Source organism: Varroa destructor, unplaced genomic scaffold, assembly GCF_002443255.2.
Source record: "Varroa destructor unplaced genomic scaffold, Vdes_3.0 BEIS01000004.1, whole genome shotgun sequence".
NCBI lineage: Eukaryota > Metazoa > Arthropoda > Arachnida > Mesostigmata > Varroidae > Varroa > Varroa destructor.
Window position 1 is genome coordinate 1,105,299 of NW_019211457.1, and position 21,724 is coordinate 1,127,022.

General features: G+C 41.3%; 3 long non-coding RNA genes across 5 annotated transcripts in view; 2 read left to right on the top strand and 1 right to left on the bottom strand.

Annotated features, from left to right (window-relative positions):
- LOC147755720 (uncharacterized) overlaps positions 1 to 1,547 on the top strand; it is a 53,787-nt gene extending 52,240 nt beyond the window's left edge. For both annotated transcript variants that reach the window (XR_015325835.1, XR_015325836.1), the window contains one exon: positions 655 to 1,547. This is a non-coding gene — a long non-coding RNA (uncharacterized LOC147755720). The remainder of the gene's footprint in view (positions 1 to 654) is intronic.
- Positions 1,548 to 1,644: 97 nt separating this feature from the next.
- The window catches only part of LOC147755721 (uncharacterized), a 56,281-nt gene continuing 36,201 nt past the window's right edge, over positions 1,645 to 21,724 (bottom strand). Inside the window, exons 3-4 of one of the 2 annotated variants that reach the window (XR_015325839.1) lie at positions 2,783 to 2,866; positions 1,645 to 2,619 (exon numbers count right to left, since the gene is read on the bottom strand). This is a non-coding gene — a long non-coding RNA (uncharacterized LOC147755721). Of the gene's footprint in view, positions 2,867 to 21,724 lie in introns of both variants that reach the window. The other variant, XR_015325838.1, reaches the window with a different exon arrangement.
- On the top strand, positions 2,859 to 9,220 carry LOC147755722 (uncharacterized). The gene is made up of 3 exons (XR_015325841.1): positions 2,859 to 7,505; positions 8,332 to 8,423; positions 9,038 to 9,220. It is a non-coding gene; the product is annotated as an uncharacterized LOC147755722 (long non-coding RNA).

The following is a 21,724-nucleotide window of genomic DNA, read 5'->3' on the forward strand; positions in this document are numbered from 1 at the left end:
ATATTATATAAGGCTAATTCAACTTTCACCAACGTCAACTTTATGTCTAATTCAATATATGCACATTCGATGAAGTATCCGGACATATGTAGGCCATAATCTGTCATGAATGCCGAACGCGAAGATCGTTTAGGGCACCGAAAACTGCCAGTCCCCAGTTTTCACCGAGGGTCTGATCAGAAAGCCTACTTGTTTCGTAAATGCAGGTCCATACGAACATCCATAACCGTATACAATTGATATTAATCGACATATTTCTCGTACTATCCCAGTGTTTCATTCTAAAAAACACTCGAAATTATTTTCCGGAACTTCCGAAGAAATTCATTGTGAAGAATTAACGTTATTTCACGTATTTCGTACAAAATGTAAACACTAAATTATTATCGGTTATTATTTACGTCTCTATCTCAGTATAAACAGACTATGGTTGGTGTAAAATCTTCTTTTATAAACATACAGCATGCAATTAATTATAACGAGTTGAGATATCGATTGCTATGTTTACCGCTAAGAAAGCAGAGACAGTCGACCAGAGCCCTTTGAGTTTCATCGGGAGGAATATATTCTGTGGATTTCTTTTCTCTCCATTCCTCTCTCTTTTTTTTCCGATATAAATATCTCCATTTTGCCTTCTGCTTGTGATCTTTCCAGGTAATCGCATCAATCAGCAAATCAAGACGTGTCAATGGATAGCAACTGAATCACACTTCATTTGTTAACAGATTTATCGGGATTGCGAGTTGAAATCGCAGGATATCTGTCAACAATCGGTCCCGCGCGCAACTCATGATCAATCTATTTGGCTCCCTTTCAACAAAACTAATGCCATGTTCTGATGCGTAGAATCTCGAGTAGATACCTGGAATAAGTGTTTTACTTAACCGCGCTCCCCATTAGAATAAATAACTAAGATTCAACAGAATGAGAACGAAATAAAGCGTCCCGAATCTGTCTAGTTTTGCTAAAAAAAAAAAAAGACTGCTAGTATTACTAAAAGAATCGACTTAAACAAAGATGTATTTCTTCGTTCAGCACTTAGTTAAGCCCGAGAAAGGTTACAGGGCGAAAGATTATAGTGGAAGTGGAGTCGAAGCCGAAAAAAGGCAGACGACAGGAGTGGGCAATTTAAAATGAGCGAACTGCCCCATTGTCAGCAAGCACCGTCTTGATACAAACTGGGCAAGACTGTCATTGAGGCAAGCCCTGAACTAATAAGATATTTTCTTTTATCTTTAATAGGCTAAAGATTTACGTATCCATGTAGGGGCCATCGACGTGTAGTGGGAGCAAATGTTTTATGTCAATGATCCGTGTCCACGACCTAAAGAGAAGTGAGCTAGCAGAGGAATATGGGCATAAGTCTGCAAACCAAAAAGAAACTATAGTGTCTAGCCTCAAAGTTCGGCTTTACAAATCAGTGCAACTGTGTGATTTAAACGGATGACGAGAACGACATGTTCTGTAAAGCACCACTTTTATTCATAGGTATCTATTGGAAGCCCTACGCAAAAGGAAATTAAATTACCTCTATCGTATTAAGTAAATGTCTTAGTAAATTAAGAAATCTTTCACATAAAAACATTGATTAGATCTCTTGTTTCTAATTGAAATAACATATGGCAAAAATTAAGATAATTCAAGTGTAAAAGGTTTCAACTTGAATTTTTATTAGCATTGTTTACTATGATACTGCGATGTATGGAATCAGCCAAATTCTGGAACACGCATCTGTGCTCATCGACAACTTAATTCCTACTCTTCCCAATTATACTGGTCATTTCAAGCCGTTAACACCTTACGGCAGCAGTAGCATCGCTTCCGTAGATTGGTTAACCGCAGTTTTATGCTTGGAACAACTACCATTCATCCTAGTATCATATCTAGGTGATCTTATCAGTGCACAGATGCCTTCAGATAAAGAAAAGCCGGCGAGTCCTTTTTTGACGCGCAAAGCCAACCTAGCCCGGAGTGTTTCCGGATCTTTGCCGTCGCCTTCCGTTTCGGCTCTCATCTGGTCCAAACCGTCGGGCTGGCTAGCCAAAGTAATTCGTTAAGTCGCCGAACAGGCTATTTTCCTGTGTATTCCTCAACAAATGGATCACAGTGAGCTTATGCCACTCATGCACAAAACATATATATATAAAGTGTAATGTAAAAGTTGCTTTGTCACGATTATGCCACAATGGCCCCTAGAGTTGTACCCCTTATTTCCTTCTGTATACCTTTAACCTTCTACAATTGAAGTGAAGAACGAGGAAGCCATATGCTTGATAAGGTTTTGTCTGAGAGATGGAGAGAACAACTTCGAACGATCGTTTATTAATTCCCCTATTTCTGAAGCAAATTCCAAAGATTGTCATCTATTATATCGAAAGAACCTGTAACGTCGTTCACACACTGCATATAGTTGTATATACTTTTTACAGTCGAATATTTATTAGTTGATATCTGAACACACGTACGTACCAATCTTGTAGAATATGAAACGCGTCTCGAAGCGCTGCTGCTCGCAAGGTCTACAGCCTCCAGCTATTGACTAACTTGAACTCGGCCATATGCATATATATATACATGTATACATCTGGCTGATTATGTTACCTGGAGGCCTTTGTTGACCTGTAACAGTAGCCAGCCGGGTGCCGTAAGTACGTCTTTAATTTTTTTCGCGTTGTCATCCTTGCAAAACCGCTATTTTGCCTTATTCGCATATTGGATAAATTGTTATTCATGCTTGCTACAAAACCTGTAGGTGAACTGCTTTCCTAGCTTTAGGACCTACCTCTGCGATTACGGAGAACGACCATAGTTTCCCTAGTTTAGGTCCCTTCTATAAAGTTGCCTTCACAAAGACCGAACAGTAATTCTGAAACGAAAGGTAAATTGTTGAAACATCGGACCATATCGATAGTCCTGCTAACTTATCCAGGTATTTACGCAGCAGCTAAGGCGTAGTCAATATTTTCTAACAGGTTTCAATAGTAGTCAAAAACCAGTCCTGAAGTAAAGGCTTTTTTCCAGCCATGCCACCATAAAAGATCCTGTAAACAGGACATTCCATTTCGCTTAGGGGAGAGGTTAAAAAATCTGTCTGAATAAATCTTCTATCGCTAAACGCATGAATGCGAGTGGAGGAAAAGGCAAAAAGACCAGCTGGTCTACGCAATAATTAGGGAGTAGGAACTAACCTAATATCAATGAAATGCAAGTCATTGAGGGAATTACTTAGAGGGTAAGGTATTTAGTAAGGCTATTTTTAACTTTCTGTTGAACTTTTTGTGGACAAACGTCCGTACAATAACAACGGCGCTAGAATTAGAACCTGTCTCCAATAGCTGTACAAATAATATATTTATTGATAAATAGGTTATGATTTCAGTTTACGCAAGCAATTGTTAACAGCTATCTAAGTGTAGCGCTGTAAACCCCTCGGTATGCCCTTTTGTTCATAGATTTTCTTTATTTAGCGTGGATAGAGCAGTTCTATTTTTAAACAGTGATATTTCAAATGGCGTTCTTAACGTCAGTAATGTACATATGATTTTCGTTGGAAACGTTTCTGCAAGGCTCTGGCGGTGTACCAACGATCATATATCGCTGTATAACTATGAAGTTCCTTTTTTATTCGCGGCCTTCTCTAGTGTTCGTCTCTTTGGTTAAGTTAAATAGGACGTTCCGTGCATACCGCAGCGGGTAAGCGACGCCGTTGTCAACTTGACGCTTTGAATGTGATCACATCAAAAAATACAGACAAGAGAAATTACAATAATCTAACTGCCGTCGGAGAAGTGTATTTTTTTTCTGATAACCACTGTTAATTACCCGGTATGGCGAAACGATAGAATAGTACAAGTTCCATTTGTGTCAAATATAAACCCTGATCTGCTTGCGTTAAGCATGAAAGTTAGCGTTAAGGCGTATATCTGTCCTGTCTTGTAGGCAAAGTTCGATACGTTACCAGGGATAGTAAAGCCTACGAGACACGTGTGGTCGTACACATTTATTCAGAGATCCGCAATCATGAAAAATTTTGCCCTGAGGAACCTTACTGTCATTCATTGCCTTCGAAATACGAAGGCATTCCAATAATTCATTTATAGAATTATTAACAAACGGCTAGCTTGAATTATCCAGTGCTAATACCAAATCTATGCAATAAGAAATTATCCTAAAAGATTCCATTTTCCCACACATAAACACAGTCACTCTGCACTGTCATTCCTAATGACTACCACACGACAAAGACTAGATGAAATTTTATGTAGTATTAGCATTATTTATAGATCATTGTTATTATTCTATGGTCTTGTGCTAAAAGGACTCAAACTGCGGCTTTGTGTACCGTACATCTAGAGTCGTAATATCCACGTACACTCTCAGCACACCGGCCGGCAGGTAGCTCGTAAAACCGCAGAGAAGGCCAGCGCAGATCCTTCTGCATACTGCATGCAAATAGGCTTTGCGCGTGGTAGACAAGCATTGAAAAGTCTACATCACTACGATTTCGATACGTTCTTCTCAACTCAACGAAGTATGCCAGAATGACAAAAATAACAACCCTAACATGTCTTTCATTCTATCAATCCACTTCGCTGACCTAAGACGACGGTCGACCTTAAGGGTGCCAAAAATGTTTGGGACTGGCATAGGCTGTGAGCAACTTTCGTCTATGCTGGTTGTCTGTTTTTCGGTAGGTTCTCGTACCGGAAGCCGAGCCTGCTATAGACCTGATGCTCCAAGTAACAAGCAAATCTGTTTTAGATTAACTAATTTGCAGCAAATGTTTTTACTGCGCCTAGGATGCAGGCTGCCTTCGCTCTAGCAAACACAAGTATGGGTGATGGGAACCTCGTAGGCAGACTCATTCCGAGGTGCTTTTGGGGATAAATCTTTAGGGAGACAAGGGCTACGAAAGGCGAGGCGCGCTTGTGTTGATGGCGGTGTATGTATATTCACTGCATAAGCAGCAGCCTCTACAGACGCCGCGTGCAACCTCGAATACGACGTAGCCTCGCGTAGTTTCTCTAAACATTATGGCATTTCATGGCATTGTCCATTATTTCATCTGTGTACAATACGCGTATATGCGCAATGTAGTTACGCCGTGGATTCATTGCATTCCATGCCCTGAATGCTGGCCTTCGTCGGTTTCGCGCCTAATGTAACTTTTCGTAATTATGTATTCGCGGTATCCTGCGTTAACTTGCGGTTGAAGTTTCGGCCTGGTGAAGCCTAGTTAGAGCTTATGACCATAGCAGTGCACCGAATGGGTCAAAGCTCACCACAGAGAATTCTATACGTTATTACATAGCCATGCAAGACGAGTACTCCCAGCGGAGTGCAATAGTCCTAGTTAAATTGGTCATTTTGCAACACCTCTCCGATACCCATTGCAGAGGTGATACGTATGCGATGGTTTCTGCCTTCATTGTTTACTTATCGAAAGGAAGGATAATTAAATCTAATGTTGCGTTCCCTTATGTACAGGGATTTTCGTAGTGTACCACTTATGTATCAAAGAAATGAGGAGAATTTAGGGCAACGGTGTACATTTTAAAACCTCAGAAATGGTTTTAACAAACTTGCCCGTATCGACGGAGGCACATAGACTAGAGCATGTCGTTTAGCTTGTGAGTGAATTGTTTGGCTGTTTGAAAAGAAGAAAAAATTAAGGAAACAGACCAGAAGACAATGAAGACAAGGCTTGAAAGGCCGGTGTTTTCTAAAAGAGAACAATTTCTGGCAGACGAGGTTCTGCTTTAAATCGAATCGAAGGACGAAGGTCTTTACTGAGTTTTCGGTAGGAGAGAAGTCTATCTCTTTGAATGGTCATCTGTCCTTGCGTCTGTCTATCTGCGTCACGACCAGCTCTCAGTCCTAGACAGCTGAAACGATTGCAATTGCAATACAATACAGTGCAAATAAACTAAGGTCATAACCTACTCATAGGAAGCAGAAAACATATTTCGCGCGCTCCGTGCTTATTGCGAGCTCGTGAAACGGACACGAAAAGCCAAACCCCCACGAATAGCTCGTTACTATTCGGCCGTTGGCCGAAGCTGGGAAGTAAGATAGAAGAAATTGGACACTTAAACGAGAGGAAACTGTGAGAAAAAGAAGTTCGAGAAGAAACGATACACGAAGTTTAAGTGTCCCTCTTCTGATTTCGCCAGTTTCTGCCATTATAGCAGGGGAAGCCTCTGATGTTTCGTGGCCAACCGAGCGGAAACAATGGGGGCCACCGGCCCCAAAGTCTTCATGATACTATGGCAGCACAAATTGGTTCTAGTGATCGCCGAGACAAAGGGGAGGGCAACAACAGAAACACAAAAGCGCCAAATGTACGCTGAGCATCTCTGATGTAAGCGCAAATGTGGGAGGAAACTGAGTTCGGGCAGTTGAGGAAATAGGGCTACTAATAGCGGAAAGAGTCTGACATAATTGAAGCTCGGTGAATGGACTTCAGGCGAAGGCCAGTCAGCTCTGTCGTGGATAGATACAGGTCTGTGAAAACATGTCTCTACAATTGTAATCGTGGTCATAATGACAGTGATCATGGGTCCTTATGAGGTTAGGGGCAAACCGGAAACAGAGCTTCAAAATGTACGTGGTGGAGAAATACTCCAGATGAAAGAAAGGACAAACGGAATCATAATGAAATTATAGTAAGGCTAAAATAAAGGGACAATGAACGTGTTAAACATGTTAGGCTGTCTCAGGGGAAGCGCTGGGCTTTTTTGCATATAACTAACTTTTAAACTGAAACTTTGTGTTCTGGAGGCATCTTAGTAGCTGTGTATCCGCTAATTCGAGAAGTTGTAATAAATATCACAGTTCAGTGTTTCCTTGAACAGGTCGATTATTGTGCACTAAGATCAACCGCCCTTCTTAGTGCATAAATCTAAATGAAATTAGGTAACTTAGACTCTAGTGAATACGTGGGTTGAAGTTAACGTTTGATATTGCAATCTTCATTGCTATACATAATCTAAATATTCAGATATATCGGCTATACCCAAAGAGCCCTGGCAAAATTTGCATGATACCCGCTTGCTGATTTCCGACCCAAAAAGTTCGTTTTTCCTCCATGGAACCCTTACTACCAATTCAAACGATACCAACAACTGTGAAGCACGAGCATTTTAGCAAATTATATGCCAATTGAACACAATTTACCAGCAGAAATATGTATAATACAAAAGTTATTCAATTTGAAAAACCCGTCTTTTTGAGAGAAAGGGAATGTAAGAAGACAATTCGCAGTATTTCACGTGGCAATTCTCTCTACACCTTTTCTCATGAATAGGTATTAGCTCGTCATTTCTTATCGAAGCAAGGTATCTGGGCCAATAAACTGAAAATATGAAGTTTTTTTATTTCAGCTCATTCAACAGACCCGCTGGTAGCCATAAGACGCCGCAAATGACGAGGCCACGATTTTTATTGGCACCTTATAGTAGCCATTACTTTCAAAGGAATGGTTCATTAGAACTCGATTACGTGAAGTATGACTTATATCGTGAAGGGTTAGCTCAGGCAAAATCATACCTGCCTGAACGTGTAGCATATATATATATATATATATACATAGATATATATATATATATACATATATATATATATATATATATATATATATACATATATATATATACGTACATCTATACATATATATATATACGTACATCTATACATATATATATATATAAAAGCAAGTCTTGATTGTTATGGTGGCTCATAAACAATAATAGTTTCGCCTTTTGAAAGCTTTTAATTTATTTGTAGGTAGTTTACATGCAATGGTGTATATATTAAAGAAATTTTTGTTAGGGATATGAGCTAACGTGTAAACGCACGACTGGGACGACCAAACCTCTTCTTTATAGTGTATATTTGATGGGGTCCGAATCATTGTCGTATATCCGCAAACACATGGAACCGTATTTTTATCGTGTGCAGTACGATGATACGCAGTAAACCGTGCTTTCTTTGTTGCTCCTATTCTCTAAAACCTCCAACCGTTTTGATACGTTACCTACGATTCCTGATTAGGGGTAAAGGGATAAATTTGCTTTCTCCTTTTTTACTCTTCTTCCGCGTCTTAAGTCTCCTGACGCTATTCTTCGAGCAAATTTCCTTTTGTTATTTTACGCTCTTTCGGTTTGCGTATAATACTCTCAAAAAGTATCGTTTCTTGCCCGATCTGTCTGATCCAAGCATATGATCAACAGCATTTTTCAACCATAGTTTGAGATGTACCTCGCGGAAATTCCCTGCCCTTTTTTAGCAGACTTCATATTCGAATACAGTGTTTTACCCCATCTGTTTCAGCTGGTATACGCGCATCATGCTGCGCTTTTCCTGTCTCTACCATATAGCTCTGGCACCGACCTCGCCGAGTCAATATCTACATTGTATGATGGGTAAGATGGCCATCGCTATTACCATACCAGACTTGCAAATCCATGATAAGAGACCTTGTTTAGTTTCCTGATCTATCTATTGCGCATAATTGTGACTACTTTTTTTTTGTCAAGTTCGCATCATTGCTGTTCTGATCGTCAACAGATCTATATCATTCTCTAGATATCACTCCGCTCTTTTTCCACTAATAGATCCCAGGGTTGCACCTGTACGAGCACAAAGATCACCTCAATGGGAACAGTGCTATGTACTCTGGCTACATTAATTGGTATAACTATTTATGCCGCAAGGTCGCAAGAGATAACTAGAGCAATGCATGGCCATATTGAAGCACCGTGCAGTCATCGACGCCATAAGGCGCTCTGTTTCTTTCAAATGGCCTCTTATTCTAGACCTAAGTCACGCTAGGTTTAGGCGAACTCTTACCCGTCACAGATTATAGTGTATATATATATACAACTATCTTACACTATATATATATATATTCCTAGTAAACTAGTGCAGCTAACTCTAAACGTTCGCTTTCTGGAAAATCAGCCTATTTGTACTTGCAACCGTCAAAAGATGAAAGAACTAACACTTAAAAGGTAGTCAATTTTCGATCAATTTTTAGGTTCGGAATTATAAAGGCGTACGTTGAAGAAACTGAATCGTCCGAAATAGTTCTCGAGCAAGAAGACGTTCACGTTAAAGGCCCTAGGATTATCTCAGGAAAGGGGCGCCTGATTGATTTCAGGCAACGAAAACAATACTGATGAACAAAGTTTGATGGCTCGGAAATTGTATCGAGCGGTCAGGTAAAATTTATGTTCAACGATGTGTTTATTAGCTTTTTACGAGAGACTGGTTGAAAATGAGAGGGAACGGAAGAGCAATTTTTTTTGTTTTTGAAGAAAAGCCAGGAAAAAAGACTAGCTTTGTGGCTCCCTCGTTCGTTTGGGAGCAGCTTTGCCAATATTGGTGCAAATGTAATAGTGGGTGCAATATACAATCTGATTATTAATGCAAACCTTTTTATCCGTTTGACAAGAGAAATCAAACAAAAAAACAAAGATCTAGCGTTGAGAGGGGTACGACTTAAACAAAGAAGGTAAGTATCTTTATCTGATACACGACTAACTGATAGCGTTAAAATGCATTAAGTAATACTTGAAATGCATTATATATTCACAAGAACATTCAACTCATAAGAACGAACACTTTTCGATGAGAAATTGAAGTGGCTTTAACATGTCAGCAATGGTAACGTAATTAAGCTGACCGTATATAGATCACTTCGAAGAGCCTGCACCATATTTGATGGTCACCTATTGCATACGTGTGACGTGCGGTGAGGACATATTCCCAGTGAATTCGAGGGACAACGGAATCCTGTGCGCGCAATGGATGCTCATAATTGATACATTAGGATTTTAACAGTAATCTCCAGCTAACCCAGTGGATAACGTGTTTGCCTGTTAATACAAGAGACATATAGTGGTATAGTTTGAATCTAAGCATTGACAAACCTCCTTTCGCGTTGGAAGGCCTAACAGCGATGCCGAATGAAAATTCAGAAAAAAACGTTTGATCCTACAGGAAAAGTTCTGGTCGGCAAGGAAATAGTTAATTTTGTGAAATGTACACGAGTCTACAGAGCATCTGGTTAACACGCGATATTCGCGTTTTTTGGAAATTTGTTGATATTCTCCGTCGCATGTTTAACTCCTACTGCGGTTTGAGATAAATTGGAAATAAAGCTCAACTGGGTTCGGAATGATAAACAATCTGTTCTCATAGTTCACCAGAGTTGGAAATTCCAAAATGGATTATCGATACTCGTAGTCCTATCGCGAGAATCCCTGCTTTTCCTTTTCTATTGGCGGCCCGAACCAGATATGGCTACTCCGCAAACCGTTCCATAGTTTTCTTATGCAGTTGAACGTTCCGTTGTCTTTCGACAAGACAAACGATTTTACCCATGTGTTCCTGTAAAGAAAACACCTTTAGGCAATGTGCGTACACCCTGTGACTACGAAATCGGGGAACCTGCGTATGTCTGGTCATATCTGCATATAACGGTGCGTGTCCTGCAAATAACAGCGCAGATTGGCTCGACAGTGCAGAGCGCTTCTGACGAAAAAGCGCTGCACTGCTCTTTTGAATCTCGGCGCCTTGAAGCCTAGAGGGCCCCACCTATTCTAATTTTGCTTGCCGCGAAGCTGGACAGCTGAATATTTCTTGCTGTTTATTGTGCGGCGCCGTGGAAGAACTTCGACGCAACATTCTTCGGATTATCACCGCCTATATGAAAGAACAGCTCCGGAGTGATATGCTTGTAACTTTTAGCTGTATTTGTTGTACATGGGACTTCGACGTGGTCAGGTACAAAAAATAATGGCGTGTGACCAAAAATATTTGAGACCAAGTTTCTCAAACATGCTCTCGATTCTAGTGTCATTTTACTCAAAATGTCTCTTAAGCTCCGAGGAGCTTTCTCGTGTTGGTTAAAATTAGCACAAGCAATAGTTTGTGCAAGGACCTATTTGGCAAAGTAGCAATAAACTATCTTATGTTACAGTTAGTAATAATGCCATTTTTTGTTGTTGCGAAATTACTTGCTCTCGTATATATACATGGAATTAGACGTATCGAAATGCGTGCCTGTTTTTTGATCCACATCCATTTCCTGTACTGCTTCACTACACTGCCTTACCATGGTTTATCGTGACGTACTATACAACAGTGTTCCGTCTTATTTGTGAAAACGTTCAGATCGTTTTGCTCCATGGGTGTGACTGCTCGTTGTATCGTGACACAGCAAATGTGCATTTCATGTCGGCGGAGCGACACAGGGGGGCGGGGGTACGGACAACGTCCTTATTTCCGGTGCGCAGCTTCTGCCTTTAGTGAAGCTGCTATGGGTCCTTGGTCCATTTGACGGTCGCTTATGTATGTCATGATGTGTCTGTGTTCTCTAGACCAGCGAAGATATCAGTTCGACTGTTGGCAATCTGGATGACAACAGGGATTTAAATAGCTTCGTTACTGATGGACATAAATATGTTCTATTCGACGAACGAGCAACAAAGGAATAGAAGGTTATTGGCATGAAGCATACTTTAACAAACGTGTTTGTTTAAAAAAGAAAGCCTTTATAGGTAAACGTATGCTAGATTCAGATATTGGAAGGAAATAGCTTCGTGTGTATAATCGTCGAACTGGCAGTAGCGCATAGACGTTACATACTGCTATCGATAATGATCAGAAAAATATTTTCTACTCAACTTCATAATTATCTTCGTCGCGCATCACTTGGAGGACGGTTTGCAACGGAAAAACAGTTAGCCCAAAATGAGACCGGTTAAATAAAAATCAACAAGCTAATTTTTGTTAAATTTCCTTCGAGTTAGCTGGATTCATTGGGGTAATCTCCTACAGTGAAGGAAATGTAGTCTAGCATCTACGGCGCGCGTGGTAGCCTTGATGAAATACTACTACGTCCTGGGTTAGGCATTAATGTAGGTGCGATTAAAATTGTGTCAATTGTCCAGATGTCGACAGTAAACATTCAGAGGCGGGAAAGGGATTCCGCGGAGTCTCTATATTGCGTTAAAACAAAAGAATAACAGAAAAGGCCTTCGATTCGACAGAAAGCTACGTTAATGACGAAGACCATTTTGGTTTCGTTCTTGGACGTTGGCGTTCGAAGGAAGAAGCGTATACACATGAGGTCAAAGCGGAAACGTTAAGACTTCCGTTATTATTACTCGCTCGGCTTCTATTACGGCTGCTGCCACTGAGGATAATCGTATCAGCGGGCTAAAAGCAAAAGGCAATTCGGGACACGCCTCTTCCGATTCCACAGCCTTTCCTCGACTCGTCAATGACTGCAAATCTTTACTTCAGCTACGCTTTTTGCCTGTCTAGCATAGAAGCAGAGACGACGTCGATGATGGTTTTTTTATCACTTCGCTGAAAAGGAAGCCAACTCGATTTCGAGCGCGATCGAAAGAAACACTTGTGCAGTGCACGACCTCGTTATGCTGTGTCCAGCCGTTGGCACCACGATTCGTGGTCCTTCTACGTTGCTTTTTGATATATGCCCTGAGCACTTTGCGCGATGGACCGGGCATTCATCGATATTGTCGTTGCCGTCGTCACGAACGATGCAGTTACCAATACTGCCAGTTCGATTCCGCAATTTACTATTCTGAGTAAGACGAAACTTTTTCAAACGTCAGTGCCGAGTAATGATGACTGCCTCCAAGAAGCATCACTGAGCAGGCTGACTTCAAAGCTGGCATACATCGAAGTATGTCGACCCAGACCTTTCTCGAGGTGAAGCGTGCTTTCGGGGCTGTCGCCCCTGGTCAAGGGGTAAACGTAGCGTAGCGCGTCATAACCGTGCATACTTCTGTAGTCTGGAGTGTGTCTGTTATCGATGGAGAAAAACCAAACGATTATAAAACGACATTACATGGTTTTTGGAAAGGAACAAACTCTCATGAAAGCACGGACTGAATGCAGTAGCTGAGCGAACGGGGCGCTTAGCACGGCTTTTGGGTAACGGCCTATAAGACTACACAGGTTACCTTTGTTTTATAGGTGTTGCAGAAACAGTTCTATGCGGAAGACGTGATATGGCCTTGCTGAGTGCCGATTTTTCTGCGTTTAGTGATTAATTATAATGCGCGATCGGAGTCTAGTTGATACACTGCAACATCTGACAAATAACACTACTGAACAAAAAAAGGTTCTGTATGCGATTGCATTGTACTATATACGATTAGAATCAGTGGCATCTATGTCTGAAAACCTTTCGCCCTCGGTAATTTCAGCTCTGATCTAACCTAGCTTCAACTTCTGTCTTCATATACATCGCACAGCAATGGGTTCTCAAGTTGATTATTAGGAGTGTCTCTAATTAATGTACGGAACGTCTTATAGTAGATCTGTGATTACGTATATTTATTACAACAAGCTTTATATATATTTATGATATACAAGCTTTTGTATATATGTTACGACTTTATTTATAGAACGTTCATTCTAATGGTAATGGTTGCATCGCTCCATTGAGCTTAATTATGTCACTTGTCTAATTCCTTAATTAGCTTATTTGCGTCATGGGGCAGGACTGTATATATATATATATATATATATATATATATATGTATATAGGCAGTAGGAACATAATGCTATCCTTCCACAACAGGCCGCGCCACTCAGCTAACCTGTTTGCTGTGAGGGAACGGTGAGATTCGTGAGCTTTGCGCTGTTACGGCCGAACTGTCCTGCTCTGGACGTGAAGACCTGTAAAACCAGCTGATAATAGACCTGCCGCTAACTTAATAGATCAGATGCCATCTAGTGTCGATGGAGGCCAAGTCATGCCTTTAAAAGTATGCAATGAACAACTCAAATTCATAACTAAACCGCTGGGAAGGATAACGAGAACGGAAGGCTGAACGCGAATATGTATCCTTTACTTAGGGAAACTTCAGCCGTTTCAGATTGACAGCTGCTCTTGTCATCAATGAAATAACGAAAAAGGATATTGGTTACCTTTGTAGATTTAATCGTCTTCCAACATTCGGACATAGCGAAAAATCATACTTCGAATTTCAGCGTCTCTCAAGTGCAGTACTGGCGTGAGATACTTCTTTCTTTACTAATATGCCACCCTTATTTGCCTTTGCGTAGGCGGCTTCTAGATGCATTCTGTATGTTCCTGTGCGCGTTCAGATCCGTTAGCAAATACGCTCAAGGCATATTTGACTCACCGAAGAAACACGTATCCGTGGGACGTTAGCTATGCTTGGGCCAACGTGGCAGACAGTGACGATAGAGTAGGCGTCGGCTGAGCCATTCAGAAGACTGGGAAGAAGACGCGTTTGGGGCAAATGCTAAAAAGGAGCACGAATCAGCCATGTGACCAATGAAGGGTACAAAATAGAATCTGTTCTACGTGGACCTTTTGTATGTGTATGTATTGTGTACGGGTCTCCCCAGGTGAGCGGCTCTCAGTTATGAAATCGATCATAGCGACAGCAGCAACACGTCGAAAATGAGCCTAGGCTTCAATAGAAAGCAATGGATACTGCGAAGAAAACGCTCCGTTCGGCTGGCCTAGGGCGAAAAGGTATGCAAGCACGTATAGCAAGTGCCCAGTCTGTATTCGATACGCATTACCTGTTGCAAGTCCGTTACGGGAACTATATGGCGATGTGAACATAAATAGGTTAGGTGAAAGACAAAGCAAACACTAGAATAGGATCGTTATGCAATGACGATTAGACCTCTGTGATACAGCTCTTTCACAGCTGTATACTGCCGTCATTGGAAAAACTGATTAGTTAAGTTACCGAGTCAAAAAAGTTAATTTTAGTTAATTAGAAAACTGTATGGTATCGTCCTTTTGTCGCTTCGATCAGAATGACTAGGAAATGCCAATGTTGACTGCTTGAGAAAGGCAAAATGTCACCCTTTTTTGTATGACGTACATCTGCGAACATATAGGTGATTACTTAGAGAGCAAGGGACGCGCACACACTATAGCATAGCATAATTTTATATGGTAATCAACTGGGATACGAGCAGACGACGGGTTTCGTACTCTATCAACGACACAAATATAGTTTGACTTTTACATCTCAAATAGCGGTCAAGCATGACATATCAAACGATTCCGTCAGTATTACGAATCCCTGTACAGTGTGCTTATTATAAATAATGATAATAACGACTAGTCATATTAATTATACTTACATGCCAATGATCTACCAATAAAAAACGGCTGTGGGAGCCAAGTACAAAAATGGTTGGTACGTTGAGGTCTATCGATATTGCTCGTTGTTTAACATCACTCGATAGAACAATGCTAATGCGTCATCTAAATATATGCATTGTATTTCAGTACAGAGTTAAGGCTCTTTCAGGTCAAGACAAGGACAAAGACTAACGACAAGTTATTCAGGATTCAATCTTTTGTTTGAGCGCGACCTTGCAGCCAGCCAACACGGCAAAGGAGTACACGAAACAGGAAACTACTTCACGCTCACAGCGAATGACACCGGCCCTGTTATATTGGTCAGAGCGATGGAGGGAAGCATAGCCAGATTGTAGTTGGCTTTCGACCGAAATTGACGCGTGCAGATGCATCAGAATTAAGCAAACAATAAGTGTTGAGTGGCTACATACTGACCTTCCTTTCAGGGGCCGCCGCAGCGGCTCGACGTAGATTCCGCGAGTTCCATACCTTCCGTAGCCGACCTACTACAGGTAGAGCTGTTCGCCTCCGTCTCGTTTAACCTAGCTAATAGGAAATCGACCTGTCTTACACGATCGCTATTGGGAATACAGTATGCTGAAACCTAGCGAGGATAGGCTGTCGTCCCTCGCTTACGTTGAGGAGGTCACTAGTATACAACGTGAGATTGACAAAAGAACCACTCGGTGACGGTCGGTCACCTCCGGTTCTTGTACACTATTGTGGCTACTACCTTAATAGGTAACTGGCAACGGGTAGAGAGCTACGAGGCCGTCTATATAACGTTTCGCGGTTTGAAACAAATGTGGCTAGTAATATTTAGTTGATAAACTTTGTCCAGTAAGCTAGATTATCATAACTCGTTAATGCTTCTAGAGTGTTTCGCTTACGGGATAACTCGTCCCGCTTTGTATTGATTTTAATGAGATTCTCGAGCGCTTTGTTATCTTTTGATTATTTTCGTTTCTCTGATACCGGATATTGTCTGATGCTTCTGTAAATTATGCTTCTATGAAGAAAAGTGTACGTAGCGTCGTGTCTGCCGTTTACTTTGTGATGACTCATTTAGACGTGTAGCAGTATCAAGAAGCAAACCTGGTTCCAGGGTACAATAGTTCCATTCGAGCTTTTCTTTCTGCAAGATCCGCAATGGAGACCCATGGATCGATTAAAATCTTTCGAAGCAACATGTTTCAGACCATTTGCATTTATCCTTCTCAAAAACAAGTCTACATGTACAATGGTAACGCAACTGCTCAATATGTAACGGATGTTTAATCTATTTTCGTATGAATTTAGCCCTATTCGGGTTCCGTTGATTGCTTATACACGAACCCGCCCAATCTGCAAGACAATATGCAAACGGGGTCTGATCGACGGTTTCCAGCAGTCGTGTTACCACGCGCCATTGTACAATAGTGATCTTCACACAATGACGCGGACCTATGTGACTACCTCCGGGGGCATTGTGTGAGCATCAACCAGCTTAAATTGCGTAAGCAATTCAACTAGAACCCGTTACCTTGACTACAAAAAAAGTATAGGAAAGCTGATAGACATTATCATTGTTAACCAAAACCGCATTTCGACTGGATTACAACGATAGCTTTAATAGCTTGCTGATACAATTAAACATCACTGAAAGATTTTGGAAGCTAGCGTTCAACCGACGTATGATCATTGTCAAATTGCTTAGATGCGCTACGCGTATATGATGAGTTGTTAGAATGATTACCGCTAAGGGCACACAGGATATCTTAGGGCAGATCAAAGCCACCTTTAACCTTCGAAAAAACCGAACGTCTATCACAGCAGGAAGATTACGTAACAACAATGGAACCGCTAATATTCAAATGCCTTCGATGCTTCTGGCCAATAGCTTACACTAAGAGACATATCTCTTGCTATTGAGATATGAGCTTTTTGAAAGGCGTCTGTCTTTCGAGTAAGCCGTTTGTTTTTCATCTTAAAATGTCTGCACTAAAAGCTCGCACGCAATGCTTCCACCATCAGATAGGCTTTGCATACCAAAATAGTATATTCCTTCTTCTGATCAACTATTAAGCGAACGTCAGCGGAACAAAGCTGCATAAAGATAAGTACACCCTTATTAAGCTATTTTTGTTTAAACTAGTTCAACCAAACGATCATAGATTTGTCGAAAACAACTTTTGCTTGCAATCCTCAATACAGACGTTATAGCTATTAGTCGCGTATAAAATTTTCTATTCGGGGAAGAGACAAAAACGTAGTTTTCGAATTTCGTTTGAAAATCGCCACTTCTCTTTATTCTCCAACCCGCTGATTGATTCATCGTCTTTGTTTTCCCAAACTTCATACGCCCTGGGAGAAATTCTATTTCCACGTACGCCGCTACCGTTACACTGTCCACTTCGTCCCGTACACAGCCTTAATTTCGACAGCCTTGTATTGAGACATCACTCACACACTCGATACGTTTCTCGTAGTAAGTAAAATACGACTGCCCTAGCAAGAGCAGCAGTATCCCTTAAGTTTTACCAAGCGACCTCTGCGGTGGTGCACTAAGCCATCATACATTATTTACTCGCCTGCGCTCGAGGCCGCCAATACGTTGAGCCGTCATTGCCGGGCCCGGCGTCAATCAACAGGATCTCTACTTTCTGAGACTCTTTGGTACCAGCTGAAAGCTGGAATTAAACGTAGATTAAGGGGCGGAGGCGTGCTTGTTGAAATTTATTCGAGAATTTAGTCCAGACGACTACAAAGATTTTTGAGCTAGCGTTCTTTGCATAATGGCGCTTGCGTTTAAGCGCGGGTTATTTTAAAATGGCTAACAATAAGCACAAAAAGAGTGTCTCAATATCTGGTCCGAATAATATATGTGGACCTACAGAAGAGAGCACGGGAAGCATATACCAGGTAATATGAAAGTGGGTGCAGCGCGAACAACCGTTCTTCGACTAAAGCATTAAGTATAGTGTTAGCAAACGTCAGCCAACCGGGCAAGCACGTTTCACGTGTTCATTTGTTCTACATGCAGAACCATCACGAGCAGAGTTACGCTGATCGAAACCATAGATTTAGGAATATGTGTTCGCCCTTTTCATTTCCTACTGTTCTCAAACAGACGCTGGAGAGAAAGCCCCATGATGATGCAGTAGCAGGATAAAGGTAAATAAGTAGAATGAGACAGACTAAAACGCTATCGTTGCAAGCATCCGAAATTGCTATGTACATCATCGTCATATACATTGCAATCGAAGCGGAGTAAGCTGGACTTCAGCGTTCTGCCATATAACGCCCTTTGTGGGCAGAACTTCTCAAATTTGCTGATTTCCTCCACGACATCAACCGTCTTCTAGGATAGATAAAGTATAGAAATGAATATGGACTGAGCTAGCGTGAATTAGGATACGTTTTCTTCTCGAGCTATCGGCCGTGTGGGACAAGAGGAGTTGTTTCAAAAATTACACCAAACAGGAACATTTACAGTGGCGACCAGTACTAAGTTGTAAACTGTCCATACATTTTTGAACCCATTGGACTACTATTTGTCTTCAAGTACCCTATATAGGGACAAATTCCTTCGGCTCTAAACACAGCCATCAGTAATAACCTGAAAGCCACCATCAGCCTTTGCCGCAATCGACTCTCTTCCATCGATTCCGCCTGACTGTAACCTAGGTGTAGTATCTTTTTTTGTAACTACCTAGGCATGGTAAACAAAGATTGTATTTCCTTGAAGGTCCATCTATAAGACTCCTTGGGCGGACCAAAGAACAGGCCAAAACTGCGCAAATACGCAGGCTGATAACTGCTGGTTTCTTTTTTTTTGCTGTGGTATCGTAAAGGGAAGGTTGCCTCACCCAATAGTGCTGTTTTTGGGACTACTAGAGTAGATCTTGCCCCAGCGAAACCCAAGGCCACCTATTCGGCCTGGAAAGGCCGCAGTTAGACGGAGCCAGCATCACCTACAGCTATGATGCAGACAACGACGACAAAGTAAATAAACCTGTACCTCTACTAGAGACTTGTGTCGTGACTTGAGATTGCTCTGCCAAACAACTTTTGTGAAGGTCAGCCCGAAAAAAGAACTGCGACAGGACCGCTGTTGTCCACATATATAAGGGTGTAAAGGCTGGGAAAGTTGCAAAGTGTAAGGTGAACTAGTAGATTGGTTATTGGGCTGTTACAATGGTATACTCTATAGCGCTCGATACGTTTGTTCGCTTACAAGGGCAAATGTAACAAACTCTATTATTTACAAACTCAAGACTACCCCCCCCCCCCCCCGCCCAGTCGCTAACTCGGGGCGTCTGTGTTTATCAAGAACCACATGTGAAGGTGTCGTTGTAATACATCCTTTAAAACCTTTAGAAAAAGCGTTGTTCGGGAAGTATATCAGTTCTTATAACGTATAACGACGGATTTGATTGATTAGATTTGCCTGTACAACGAACGCCTTGCTAATTATGAGTTCAGGTTGTTATCAAGCAGCGGCATTAATGGCATTGTCGTTTTTACTCATCAGGCTTTTATCAAGCCTAGACTTGGCTGTAACGTATTGACGTGGAGATTGTAACGGCTATTTATGAAGGCAATGAAACTCAGTTTACGATGCTATGGAGCTGAAGACGACTCAGCGCCTAAAACGTTACCGACTCGATTCTTCTAGTGAATTCGTTTGAATTAAGTGTTTTGATTGGATTAACACGCATATTCTCCACATAGGCGGTACCAAAACAATCGCTGCACTTTGAAGTTATGTCTGAGTTCCAATCAGAGCACAGCCGACGTAGCCAACAATAGTAAACAGTCACGGTTTCGTAAGTATGAGCCTCACAAAAGTTAGAAGTTAGAAAAGGAAATTGTGGGTGGACAATTATGAATTACGTTTGAATACGTCGTTCAATCTATCATCAGCTGTGAAACACACATATTAAAAACCACTCACTTAGCTAGTGCCTCCTATTTTTAATCGGTACGGGCATACTATTATTGATCATTTTACATGTACATAGTTATTTGTTCTTTCGCTACATACGGTAATCTAATGCAAACAGATCATCCCCGCTGTTACGGTAGCAGTATCACTCTTAGCCAACATACAGCATTGTAGGTTCACCAAACGGCCTTCTGTTACGCACGCTATTAAAGTGCAGCTGCAGCAAGTAGATGTTAGGACTGCGTCCAAAGCACTCACAAGGACCGAGGCGCACTTTCTATTAAAAATATATTGCTGCTTTACAAGCAAACAGACTATGAATATAACCGCTAGCTGCGCGAGAAATATAGGAATAGGTCGCCAGATCATTCAGTATTGTCCCGAACTTGTCCCACGGCGGAAGCGATGGCAGGACTCGCAATTCCATGCGGGGGTAACGGGATTAAATTCTCACTGCTTGGCCTTGGAAACCGACAGACAGAACCGCAGGTGCTAGAAAGAGCGGTTTCTATCTACCTTTTTCTCTTCAATTTTTTTCCAGTCGAGAGGAAGGATTTCCAAAGAAAAACACCCCCAAAGGTTGAACTTTCTGGACCTTTCAAGGGACTTTTCAGACATACGATAAATGAACGTTGCTTGTCGTAAAAGGTCGAATGTCTTGGACAGAACGTTCCTTCCCAACAGCAGAAGCCAACGGAAACGAGAGATGCACTGTGAAATTTGGAAAACTCGACATAATGAAGAATTGTGTTTTTATTTTAATGATTCTGTTTCTTCGAGACGTTTTCACGTTATAGTGTCAACAACGGGATCCTCTCATCGTCGCTGTGTCTGTTGTTGATGATGACATCACTGTGCGATTAATAATAATGGTAATCATAATAGATACGAGCAAGGAGGGCAGGTATAAACGACGACAGTAAAAAAACCAATCCAAGTCGACGAAACCACTATTGATAATAGGACTTTCAAACGCTCCTTAGGAATTCATTTAGCGATGTGGAGAGAAAGGCACAAGGAAACGCCGCCTAGGGATCTCGTTTTAAATTTCAAAAACTATTAATCTCTGTCATGAGAGACCTGGGCTATGCGCTAGTAGATGTAATGGGTTCGCAGATACGCATCTACATGGAACAGAGGTTGGATTGAATGCGGAAATATGGGTTCAGTTGACGTCTGCTCTAACAATATGTGGCAAATTTAAAAAAATAAATGAGGTATTTCTCGATTAAGTTACGAAAACGAATCGATTAGAGCGATTTTTGTATTTTATTTTTTATTAGTTCTCTATGTTGAGGCCAACGTAACTACTCGAATACTTACAAAATACTCAAAAGCAATATACCGATCAAGTTTGTTGTTACGTTTCGTCGAACAACGAAATAAAGCCGAACGCCCTAATACATGTTACAACTAACATCAGACGTTAACGTTCAACGATTCCCTATTCCTGAACGAAAAATATTGGCAATCAACTGCTCCGAAAACAATCGGATTTTCACCAGTAAGTTTTCCAATTTTTTCAAGGGAAGTTGTGGCTAACCACCGTTAACTTTTCACTGATAGCAGCGGTTCGCGTCTTCGTCCAAGCCTCAACCAGCCGACTGGGTAACTTATTCGCA